General features: G+C 34.9%; 1 protein-coding gene across 2 annotated transcripts in view; it reads right to left on the bottom strand.

Moving 5' to 3' along the window:
• NAALADL2 (N-acetylated alpha-linked acidic dipeptidase like 2) overlaps positions 1 to 12,453 on the bottom strand; it is a 1,208,457-nt gene that overhangs the window by 969,712 nt on the left and 226,292 nt on the right. For both annotated transcript variants that reach the window (XM_074328105.1, XM_074328114.1), the window contains one exon: positions 1,346 to 1,454. The gene's annotated coding sequence lies outside the window, so the exon portion shown is untranslated. The remainder of the gene's footprint in view (positions 1 to 1,345; positions 1,455 to 12,453) is intronic.

Genomic DNA, 12,453 nt, shown 5'->3' with positions numbered 1-12,453 from the left:
ACTTTACAAGATAGATTTTATTCTTGGATTATATTACTAGAGTCAAAGTTCTCATTTCAGGTCAATTAATGAGAAAAGAAATATCTCAGAAAAAAGTATTAAACTGATGAATCGTTTAAGTATTTTATGGTCAAAAAAATCATTTTTCCCTCAATTCTACTATGTAATTCTTTTAGGAAGTTCAAACCAAAAACTACATAAAAGGGAACACATAGAGCTCAACAGACTCTAAGCAATATTGTGTTTTATATGGTAACGAAATTGAAAACCATATATTGAGTTGGAAATGACCTTAGAATTTATTCAATCCAACAGCCAAGTTCAGTCCACACGCCACACGATTTACCTCTTTGTCCAGCTCTAACATGCTTGAATTTGAATGGCTTTACAAGGGACACAGTCTTTTCCCCACAGGTTCAACACTCCCTACTCTCTCACACCCAGTCAAGTCATACATTTCCATTATAAGCCTGATCTTCAAAGGACATGAATGTGTCACACTCCCATGATTTAATCTAACCCCTTCAATTCAAAACCAAAGGAATGCTCAAAAAGTTAACCGGGTACATCCAAGTTCCTCAAGTGTGTTGGTGGCCATGCTGGGTCTGCACAGATGCCCCAGCTCTGGATTCTGTCCTATCTTTGGGACCTTTGCATCATCCACGCCATGTAAAGTTTTACAGTGAGCGTGAACCAGCATTTGAATATTGACAGTAGCTAGTCTCTACAGAAAAAAAGTATTCTATTCACACACTGGCATTATCCTCCCAAAAGAGGAGCGTTTCAGAGAGCTTAAAACTCCCTTTAGAACATGTGTTCAAACTCTACTGCCTAAATGGAAGATCACAATCTATGTGTGGCCATATACAAAGATGTTACAAAAAGTCAACAGATCTCTATAAACTTGGAATAAATAAGCAATGCAAAGTCCTGTAGCATCATAGCACAAACTGCATTGTTGTCACTTTTAAAGAAAGTCAGTGGTCCAACATAAACTAAAAAGTGAGAGTAATTAATTTGATAACTTATAATAAAATGTATAATTTTATAAAAATGAATTGATACCACAAAGGCAAGAAAATTGTACCAATGTCAACAGTCACACAGAAATTAAAATATTTAGATAATATTCTCCAAAGAAAATGGGCTCAAGTCCATGAAATGTACAAGATGAGTAGAATTTGGAATACATAAGACTTTGCAACAGAATAATGCTTGCATTCTTTTTTTTTTTTTTTCAGAATTCGCCGCTATTGACACATTGTACAGTTATGTTAACTCATCTTATTTAAACTTGATTCAAGAGTAGAAGTCCTACATTCTAATTAAAGTAATTATGCCTTACCTCAATCGAGCGGACCTAGTGCAACCAGGGGGTCTCTGCAGGTTAGAGGCCTCTGACAAGCTGAACCCAGGGCTCTTCATCCAGGTGCCTAACAGTCAAAGCTCATTTCCTGGTCATTAATAAAAAAAAAAAATAGAAGTGATCAATTTAAACAGAGAGCTGTATTAGATAATGTATTAGTTGGCTACTGAATTTATGCTTTAGTTAATGCTTTTCAGAGTTACTTTATCAGTTCTTTTTTATTGTAAGCACCTGAATTTCTTCTTTCTTTTTAGAAATAAAGAATATATATATATATATATATATATATATATATACTTTTTTTTTTTTTTAAAGCACAGCATTTTATTTCAAGGACAACTGTATACACAAATACATATATACTTTTCTCTCATCAGTTTAATACATGTTTCTGAGATGTTTCTTTTCTCATTAATTGACCTGGAATGAGAACTTTGATGAACCTAGTAAGATAATCCAAGAATAATGTTTATTACAAGTGTATGTTTACATTTGTACTTTACTTTAGTTAGCCTAAAGGCACACTTACTTTGTGCTATGCACTATTAAACACAATAAAAGATAAAGAAGAAAACACTAAATGGACACAAAGTTACCTATTGTCTTTGGGGAGAAAGAGCTCACCAAAGGAAGAAATGTGTAGTAGAAAGGGCGGGTCTAAGCTGAAAGCCTGGCACTTCTGTCAAACACTTCTGTGACCTTTCTATAACTCTTGAAATATAAATTTCTATAACTCTTGAAATACAAATTTCTTCACTTTAAAAGTACAAGAACTATTATGAGAATTAGAGAAATTGCATATAATGTGATTAGCACATTACCCAACATGTACTAAGCACTCAATAATCGATTGGTATTGTTACACAGTATTTTAGGACATTGACAGACTTTCCCTATTATTTTATATCTTCTATGCCAAGATTGGTTATTTATATTTATGGGCTATGATATTAAGTAATAATGCAGCATTGCAGAAGCTTGTAACCAGATTAAATATATATATATATATATATATATATATATATATATATATATATATATATATATATTTGCCCCCCTTGTAGGTTGGTTTACTTCTTTCTCTTTGCTTTCCTAATTTTTTTCTCCCTATTTCCAAATCTCACATCTCCCTTAAGCTTTATACAATAGAAACTAATACGTCATAAAGGACTCAACCACCAAAATAGAGAGTAAAAAAATATTTCTGAATGTGTGCCTTAAATTCTTTCCGCTTTCAGGGAAAAAGTTGTTTAAGTTAGAACCTCTATGTTTATTCAATTTGGAAGTCCTATCCAACTCTTCTTTCTTTTCTCATACAATTTCAGAACTCCTTGATAAGAGTAACCTAACTTGATTAATGCAGGAATTATACGCTTTCTGGACTCACTTATTATCAAGTAAAGTCCTTGGTTCAAGATTTGTGAAAGTACATCATTAGTACAGACAATGTACATACACACCCACACATATAGCTCAGAACATTTTAAAATATTTCATTTGTAGGGAATACAAAGAATGTGAAATAGGAAGGAATAAAGTTCACTACTCACTTCTCATCTTTTGTTTACCAGTGCCTCAAGATTCTATTTATGGGCAAGGTTATGCAAGAAATCAATTACTGTCTTATTATAAATGTAGGTTTCTCCTCTCCCTTGACACTGAAAATGAAGGATCCATAACAAAAATGGTATAGGCATTCTCACAAGGATTTTTAAGTGTTCAAGCTACAAATCACAGGAAATCTAAGTTACATGGGACTTGGCTCCTAACCTTTCTCTTGGTATTTAACTGAATAAAAATGGCATGCAGCTATCAGCACCCCTGCGTTTGATTAAAAATCAAACTCTAGATCAGGTTAGAGAGCTGAGAACTCATACGGCATCATGTCTAACATAATGCCTTTAACTAATCGTCAATTTTTCTAACCCCATGTTCAAGACTTTATTTACTAAATGAAATGAATTCTAGTTTCAAGTATGAAGATACATTATTCAATATGTGATTTCCTCAGGTTCTTAGGGAAACTTGCTTGAATTAGTTGCTTGTGGATCTTTCAATTATTACCTAAAATCTGAATACCGGAACTAGATGGAAGCTTCGAAATTATCAAATACTCACACAAACACCTACCATCGTCTCCTACACGATGTTTTGTTTGATCACAGATGTCACTCAGACCTTATATCCAATGCTTAGGCATAAAATCTCAGAAATAAAAAGCCCCATTTGTCTATGAAAAAATTTTCTCTAGTCAGTCTTTTAAATGGCATGCACTTGTATCAAAGATAAAATGGTACAACTCTGAAAATTGCCTTTAGTTCTGATTATAGCTTGATGTAAACATATTAAAACACTAGTTTTGGATTTTCTTAAACAAACTACACAAAATAAAAAAAACGAAAAACAAGCAAAAGAACAACCCAACAAATACTAATTTTCAATTTAGCAAGGTTTCTATGGGATTAATGTAATACTAACAAACATTCTTTTATATAGTTATAATTTAACAAAATTATGGAGAATTACTTTCCCTGAAACAGTTTTCTTCAAGGCACTGAATTGATCAAAAATTAATAAAAATTCCCTGTTGTCAATCACATAAATTTCATTTCAGTTTGACATCCACTGAAAGCCTACCATGAACTAAGCATATTAACTCCCAATACTTACATTTGGCTTTGGGGTTCTTTAATATCGTGATCCACCTCTGAGATTCTTGCTTTCACACTTTGGTTCGTGGTGCCCCCAGGATCTATCACTGTGCTAATATTTACAGTATGCTCAATAAATCCTTTCAATGTCACAGATATTCTCACTGCCTGATGGAAGAAAACACTGAATGTTTCCTCCATGTGTTTTCCCTAGCTGGTCTCCCTTTCCAAGGAAGAGCCTTATTCTGCTCTCTTTTATCTAGTTTTTACTCATTCTCCAAAATTCACTTATATTGTGAAATCTTCTCCAGCCTAGGCATTTAATTTATCTCTATTTTTTTCAAGACTATGCTACACTGAACTCTAATCTCCTGAAGAAGAGTAGAAAAATCATATCCATACTTCTTATACATCCCCACAGCTCCTAGCTCAATACTGGGCACACAAGTCACTGGCACATAGAGTTAGGAAAAGATACAAGTCTCCTTTTCATGAATCAGATCAGGATTTAGCAAACTAGGGTTTATGGGCCAAATTCAGCCTGCTGTCTGTTTTTGATAAGTAAAATGTTATTGTTTATCAATGTGTTTATGTATTGTCTATGGTTGCTTTACTGCTATAACAGAAGAGATGAGTAGTTGCAACAGAGACTGTCTGGCCATAAGCCTATAATATTTACTATCTGGTCCACTGTTAATCAGTATATTAGATCAGTGCTTCCCCAGCGTGGGCCCCAGACAAGATTGGGCCCATTCAGAGCCTTAAGCACTGTGATTAGACAATATTCCATAATCTAGTTGTTCTTCAAGTGAGGTCCCTGGATTGGCAGTATCAGCATCACCGGGAAGGCGTTAGAAATGCAAAATCTCAGGCCCCATCCCAGACTACAGATCAGAAGTGCTATAGATGGGAGCCAGAAATGTGTGTTTTTTACCAGCCCTCCAAGAGACCCTAACGCATATGAAAATTTGAGAACTACCAGATTACAGCACAGGGACTTGGCCTGGGTGTGGAAGATGCAGTTTCTTCAACTGCCACTAGTGTATACAGAGATTTTAAGTGATTAAAAGATATCACTTATGTTTCACCAGCCCTGAAATGTAACACCTTGGGTGTAGTCTGAAAGAACACTAAGAAGCAGGATTACCTTGATATGGGAATTGCTACACTTTCAGTAAATGCTATTACATACAGCCTCCAGCTGTATCCCCAAAAGAAAGACAATATACCAAATACCAAAGTGTAAAATCTATCAAGAAATAGATTGAAATATCAGAGCACTATAGCAGATAAGCTACAGTTTGTACAGGACTGCCTGTCAAGACAACCTCTGCACAGTGGCGCTCAGCAGGAACCAGGAGAAGTGGACTGCCACTCAGCCTGCGACTCTGCTAATCAAGGATCTGTTCCAACATGCATCTCCACAGCTCTAAGTCTCACTGTGGCCAAATCGCACTTTCCATGATAGTGTGCAGGTAGACATAAGGAATAATCACCACCAAGCCCTGTGGAAGGTAGTAACTAGCTAGCATTCCCCCTAGGGAAAAAAATATGTAATCAGATTGTTTCATATATACAATTTTCACAAAATTACATATAGTTAATCTTGATAATAATCCCTCTCGCTCCATATTGTTTCTCTCTAAAACACAGACTAGCACCTGCAGTTTATGGCTATATTATAAAAGGATTATACTATACAAAAAAAATAAATAAATAAATAATGGCAAGGTATTGATAAGAGACAAGCATGATAAAGTTATTTCTTCTGGAAAGACCTTAATCTCCATGTATTATATTTAATGCTGAAAGCTTGGCAGCTATATGAGGAAAACAATAGTAAAATGATTTAACCTATTGAAGAGTCTCTAAGTAAAGCTTAAAAGAAACATGGGTCAATAAATAAGAATAAACCACTAACTGACAGCCTCTAGAAAGTTCACATTATTTCCTAGTCATAAAACAACATTATGTTCCCACCCATCATTTTAACCATTATTTCCCTTTTGACAATGGCACATTGACTCCATATTCCTAAAATCTATATAAACATTTTATTCAATATCCATTGAAAAGTGCTTTTATTTTGACATATATTTTAAATAAAAATTTAAATCACAGATAAATGTTTATATAATTTGGTAAAATTATGCATTACACAGCCCAAATTCAAAGAGGAAGACTATGAAGTTATCCCTTTATATAGGAACTACCACCGATTTAAAGATAAAAACTATGCTGCACTCAGAAATCATTCACAGTGGGGAGATATAACAGCTATCTAGAAGGACAGTAGGTCACAAAGAACATGAAACAAGGAGGCAGCAGAGGTGTAGTAAGTTACAGAAAGTAATTAGAAGTCAGGCTATAAAATCTTAAGGAGTAGAAAATCAGACTAAATGTTAGAAACCTTTCATAGCAAGTCCATTAGCCTCTAGAATCAACCTCCGGCTGGAGCTTCTTCAATTGAGTCATTTAAAATTAGACAAGAGCCCAATTTTGCCAAAATACCATAAGGAATTATTCAAGAGAATGACTATGGAGATGTACTAAATGAATGATTTTTTTTTTTCTTTTACTCATGTTTTGCATATCTAACTGCCATGATTTCACACACATCAAAAAAAAAAGTGAGAAAATGGAAATGCTGTGGAGATTACCCATACTACTAATATTGCCACACACACACACACACACACACACACACATATATATATCCCTCCCCCCCAAAAAAAAACAAAGAGAAGATGGAAGGGATAAAACAAATAATTAAGGGGTAAAAAGTACTCCTGAATCGTCCACTCAAAATATTAAATTCAAGCAAAAGATATGTTAAAAGATAGCATGTTCATTCATCAAATTTGCATAGTTAATACCAGATTTAATTACCAGCAATTCCCCAGTTCAATGCATAGCACGGAGTTGGTAATCAGTAAATATTAAATGAATGACAAGTGAACACCTCCCCTCTGGAGACCCTCTCTTCTAGGATTTAAGTCCTTGACAGGTAGGTAGCCTTATTGCAGGTAGTCTTATTGCAGTCATTAATTACTGAGACCCAAACCCAAGCCAGACTGCCTGGGCTCAAAGCCTGGCTTTGCTACTTAGTAGTTGTGTGTCCTTGAGCAAGTTACTTAATGTCACTATGCCTCAGTTGTCTCATCTGGAAAATGAGGACAGATTATAATAGTAGTAGCCGCCTCCTAGGGTTATTCGAAATACTAATGACTTAATAGCAGTAAAGCAGAGAACCTATAAATAATAGTCATTCAGTGATCATTATTATTAACAGCTATTAGTGTTTACAGTGGTCAACAAGGTAGGGAATTTTAGGAAATCAGTTTAAAAAATGTTGAAAAGGACAGTTAGAGTGACAAGCCATAGATTCTTACTACATGTCCTACTTACCAATACACTATGAAAGATCAGTCAGTTCCTTCATCAGATTGATTATGGAAACAGCAGTTATTCTCACCCAAGTTAAAAGAAGCCTGAAAACTCCTTCTCAGACCACTTGTGAGTTCACGGACCGTGAATTAGCCTTAGCCTTTGGGGTTTGTGCTCTATGTGAAGTTCTTGATCCCAGCAAGGCAGCCCCAAAAGTTACTAGTAAAACTCGAGACTACTTTGTTTTTTGGGATTTCACACTTACAATGCCACCGTCCCTGCCAGCTGTTCATAAACATAAACTCAAATCTGTGGCTTCAGGAATAAATGCTGGTTGGTTAATTAACTAAAAAAAGATTACAGATATAAATTATAAGTCAATTTTTCTGCATTTCAATTCTAGTTAAACCATTAGCTCTATGACCATGGGCAAGTTACTCAAACTTTAGGCTTATTTCTTCATTTGTAAAATGGAAAAATTATATTAATTATATCATCTCCTAGTGTTACATTAAGGATTAAAAATCTGGTAATTCATGAAAAATGCTTTCAAGTGTCCTAGAGAGAGACTGTGTGGGTTCAAATCCTAGCCCTAATATTTATTGTTGTACTTACTTAGCCTCATTGTGCCTTATAAGTGCATAGAAAGAGGTTAGCTACTTCTATTTTAATAGCTTTTTTTGGGATATAATTTATATAACACTTTCATTGTATATAATTCAATGATTTTTAGTAAATTTATACAATAATGTAAACGGCACCATAATCAAGTTTTAGAACATTTATCTATCCTAAAAAGATTCCTCACACACATTTGTAGTCAATCCCTCCTCCCAATCCCAGCCACAGGCCACCGCTCACTGGCTTTTTTTCTCTACAGATTGGATGTGTGATATTGTAACCACACAATACATGTACTTTGTTTCTGATGTATTTTACATCATCCTGTAATGATGAAAAATCTAAAGATTACTTCCTTGCCAGGCTGGTCTTTAAGATTATGTTTGATTTGAGGACAGTCTTAACTGTTAAATAAATAGGAGCAGTTGGGGCCTCATCTGTTCCCTTGTCAAATAAGATTATGGTTACACTAGTGAGAATAAACTGAACACATTTCCAGACTATCAATATGTTTCATGATGTAGATCGTTTTTTCCATTCCTTCCAACTATCACTGCCATTTCAAATCTGTGACTCACTATTCCCTTTAAAGACCTGTCACAAGTAATTATTCCCATGATGTTCTCTGTGGCTCCTTTGGACAATTAATATTCCCATTAAATATCTGAATAATATTAATGGAAGCCAATAGTATGAGCAGAGGAGAATAGCAGGGACTCTAGGACCTGAAGAAACACTAAGAGTAGATATCACCTGTGCTGAGTGCAAAGAGAGAAAACAGTCATTAATGGGATTCACAGGAACTTCAACTTTTGAAGAGAAAGATCCATGAGGGAGGCATGTAAAAGAAGTGAGAGTGATATCAAAAAATGAAAAAAGCAAAAGCAGTGAAAAAGCATTTCAAGGTGAAAAGCAGTGAGGGGTCTCAACAATGTGCAAAACTTTAGGTAACACAGAGGTCAAGTAACATCACAACTTGGAGCATGTCCACTGGCTCCAAGGGAGGAGTATGCTTGAGACCATTTGAGGCAGGCAATGCAAGTGAATGAAGCATCTGGACATAAAGCAACAGAACTGCAAGGATTGTGATAAAGTGGGGTGCAACAGCTGTCAACTCAGGTGGAATGTTGCCATGTGGTATAATAAGCCCAGAATGTCAGTTCTTCTTAAAGAAGCCCAAAATAAATTTGGAGAATGTCTCAATTTTTAAATGTTTTTCACAAATATTTCTTTTAAACCACACTGTATATAAAATCAATTATACAAGTGACATTTATTCTAGACACATTAGGCTGGCTCAACATTCAAAAACTAACTAATGCAATCCATCACATGAACAGACTAGAGAAGAAACATCACATAATCGTATGAAAAGATGCAAAAAAAAGTATTTGTTAAAATCTAACATATATCCATTGTAAACCTCTTAGCAAACTAGGAATAGAGAAGAACATTGTCAACTTGATAAACATGTGTAAAATCCTATAGCTAACATCATACTTAATGGTGAGAAACTAGGTAGTTTCCTGCTGTGATCAGGAACAAGGCAAAGAAGTCCCCTTTCACCGCTCCTTTTCAATATTGCACTAGAAGTCCTAGATAACGCAATAAGACAGGAAAAGGAAATAGTATGTATATAGATTGAGAAGGAAGAAATAAAACTCTTTTTTCCACAGATGACAAGATTATCTACATAGATAATCGGAAAACAAATCAACAAAACATTACTGGAACTAATAAGCAATTACAGCAAGGTTGACATATAAGGTAAATATATAAAGTCAATCAGTTTCCTGTATATGAGCAATGAACTGAAATTTCAAATTATAATCACAATACCATTCATATTAGCACCGTCCAAAAATTAAACACTTAGGTGTAAATCTAACAAAATATGTGCAAGATCTATATTAGGAAAACTACAATACTATGATGAAGAAAATAAATAAAAATAAAAAAAACTAAATAGAGAGAGTTTCCATTTTCACAGACAGGAAGATTTAATACTGTAAAGATGTCAGCGCCCCCCCACCCCTAACTTGATTTATTAGATTCAGTGCAATCCTCATCAAAATCCCAGCAATTGATTTTGTGGATATTGACAAACTAATTCTGAAGTTCATAGGGAGAGGCAAAAGATACAAAATAGATAACATAATATTAAAGAAGAACAACATTGGAGGACTGATGTTACCGTACTTTAAGACTTATAATAAAACTGCAGTCATCAAGACAGTGTGGTATTGGTGAAAGAACAAATAGATCAATGAAACAGAATAGAGAGCCCAGAAATAAATTCACACAAATATAGTTAACTGACCTTGACAAAAGAATAGAGGCAATTCAACTGAGAAACAATAGTCTGTTAAGCAAATGGTGTTAAAACAACTAGATGTTCATATACAAAAATAAACCCCAAAATAATCTAGATATAGAAATCAAAATCTTCACAAACATTAACTCAATATGGATCAGAGACTTAAATGTAAAATGTAAAATTATAAAACTCCTAGTTTAACATAGGAGAAAATGTAGATGACTTTGGGTTTGGCAATGACTTTTTAGCTACAATATTAAAGGCATGATCTATAAAAGAAAAATTGACAAGTTAGACTTTACTAAAATGAAAAACCTTCTACTCTGCAAAGGTATTGTCAAGAGACTAAAAGACAGCCACAAACCAAGGGGAAAATATTTGCAGGAGGGCATTTATCCAAAACATACAAAGAACCCTTAAAACTCAATAATAAGAGAATGAGTGGCCCAATTTAAAAATGTGCAAAATATCTTAACAGACACTTCACCTTAGAAGACATACAGGTGGAAGTAAGCATATGAAAAGATGTGCAATATCACACATTATTAGGGAATTTCCAATTAAAACAACAGTGAGATATCAGTCCACCTATTAGGATGGCTAAAATCCCAAACACTGACAACATTAATGAATATGTGGAGCAGCCGGACCTCTTATTCATTGCTGCTGGGGATACAAATTGGTATGGTTACTCGGGAAGACACTTAGGCACTTTCTTGCAGAACTGAATATACTCTTACCACATGATCCAACAATTTGGTATTTACTCAAATGAGTTTAAAAGTTATGTCCACACAAAACCTGCCTACCGATGTTCATAAAGCTTTATTCATAATTTTCAAAATTTGGATGCAACCAAGATGTCCTTCAATAGGTAAATATAGGCATAACTCATTTTATTGTGTTCCATTTCATTGCACTTCATAGATATTATGCTTTTTTACAAATTAAAGTTTTGTGGCAACCATGTGCTGAGCAAGCCTATCAGTGCCATTTTTCCAGCAGTATTTGCTCACTTCATGTCTTGCAATATTTCAAACTTTTTCATTATTATAATTGTTACCAAGATCTGTGATCAGTGACCTTTGATGTTAATATTGTAATTGCTTAGGGGTGCCATGAACTGTGCCCATATAAGATGGCAAACTTAATTAATATCTATTGTATGTGTTCTGACATCTCCACTGATTGGCTGTTATCCCATTTTTCTCCCCAACCTCAGGTCTCCCTATTCCCAGAGAAACAACAATATTAAAATTAGGTCAATTAATGTTACAATGGCCTCTAAGTGTTCAAGTAAAAGAGAGTCACAAGTTTCTCATTTTAAATGGATAGCTAGAAATGATTAAGTTTAGTGAGGAAGGCATATTGACAGCCAAGATAGACCAAAAGCTAAGCTCTCGCCCTAAACAGATAGCCAAGTTGTGAATGCAGAGTAAAATTTCTTGAAGGAAATTAAAAGTGGTACTCCAGTGAACACACAAATGATAAGAAAGTGAAAGAGACTTACTGCTGATATGCAGAAAGTTTTACTGTTCTCAAAAGAACATCAAAACTGCCAAAGCATTGCCTGAAGACAAAGCCTAATCCAGAGTAAGGCTCTAATTCTCTTAAATTCTAAGGCCAAGAGAGGTAACAAAGCCACAAAAGAAAACACGGAAGCTAGAAAAGGTTGGTTCATGAGGTTTGAAGAAAGAAATCATCTCCATAATACAAAAGTGCAAGGTGAAGCAGCAAGTTCTCATGTAGAAGCTTCAGCAAGTTATCCAGGAGATCTAGCTAAGATAATTAATGAAGGGGGCTACACTAAACAGATTTTCAATGAAGAGGAAACAGGTTTATTATATTGGAAGAAGATGCCATCTAGGGCTTCCATAGCTAGAGAGAAGTCAATGCTTGGCTTCAAAGCTTCAAAGGACAGGCTGACTCGCTCATTAGGGGCTAATGCAGCTGGTGGCTTTAAGATGAAGCCAATGCTCAGTTACCATTCTGAAAATCTTAGAGCCCTTAATATCATGCTGCAGGTACTCTGCCTCCGCTCTATAAATGGAGCAATAAAGCCAAGATGACAGTGTTGGGATGGTTTTTCCTGCAGGCCCCCACTAAGAGCT

Source organism: Rhinolophus sinicus, linkage group LG01 (assembly GCF_036562045.2).
Source record: "Rhinolophus sinicus isolate RSC01 linkage group LG01, ASM3656204v1, whole genome shotgun sequence".
Taxonomy (NCBI): Eukaryota; Metazoa; Chordata; class Mammalia; order Chiroptera; family Rhinolophidae; genus Rhinolophus; species Rhinolophus sinicus.
This window is presented reverse-complemented; position numbering and strand designations above follow the sequence as displayed.